The sequence below is a fragment of the Aplysia californica genome, unplaced genomic scaffold (assembly GCF_000002075.1).
Source record: "Aplysia californica isolate F4 #8 unplaced genomic scaffold, AplCal3.0 scaffold00272, whole genome shotgun sequence".
NCBI classification, from domain to species: Eukaryota; Metazoa; Mollusca; class Gastropoda; order Aplysiida; family Aplysiidae; genus Aplysia; species Aplysia californica.
This window is the reverse complement of record NW_004797542.1, coordinates 603,188-603,983: the sequence shown is the minus strand read 5'-3', so window position 1 is coordinate 603,983 and position 796 is coordinate 603,188.

The following is a 796-nucleotide window of genomic DNA, read 5'->3' as shown; positions in this document are numbered from 1 at the left end:
CAGACAGACAGACAGACAGACAGACAGACAGACAGACAGACAGACAGACAGACAGGCAGACAGACAATTCAGAACACATGGTGAACGGCTGCACTACATAGGTCAGTGCCCCGGCGTGCCTTAGCTTGGAACAGAAGTACATTGTCAAGATGGATAAAGCAGCACGAAATGGAAGAAGAGACATTCCTAGCTAAGAGAGACCGGCCTTTGAAGACTGATAGTTTACATAGGGAGGTTGTCCGACGAGTAATTGTCCAGATGTTTGAAAGAAATGAATTTGTTCCTCTCAGAACGTTGAAAAGATGGTTGTCCAATAATCGTGATATAAACATATCGAAGACATGCCTTTGGAAAACAGTGAGACGTGTTGGGTTTACCTTCAGCAAATCAAAAGATGGGATAAAATTTACTGTGCGAAAGAAATCATATAGGCCAATGCTTATACGGGGTGCCCACTACGGACGGGATCGGCCGATCGCCCGACACGATCGCTTCAAAAACAACGTGTTTGTTTCTGTTTCAGGCGGGGCGATCGGCCTGATAGTGTGCACCTCGTATTAAACTACTAACTTCTGGCCACATTTTGTTACATTTTCTGTACGCCCCTCAATTCACACATCTTTTCGTGTTTGGATTATAGATACTGTACGCACTAAATGTGATGTACTAATGATAAAGAATAATTAATTAACAAGTCGCTAATCAACTACCTTCTCTTCATACTGGCAATTGACTGGGTCATGAAAGAAGCCACCAGAGGCAAACGTAATGGAATACAGTGGATCCCTTGGCAGCA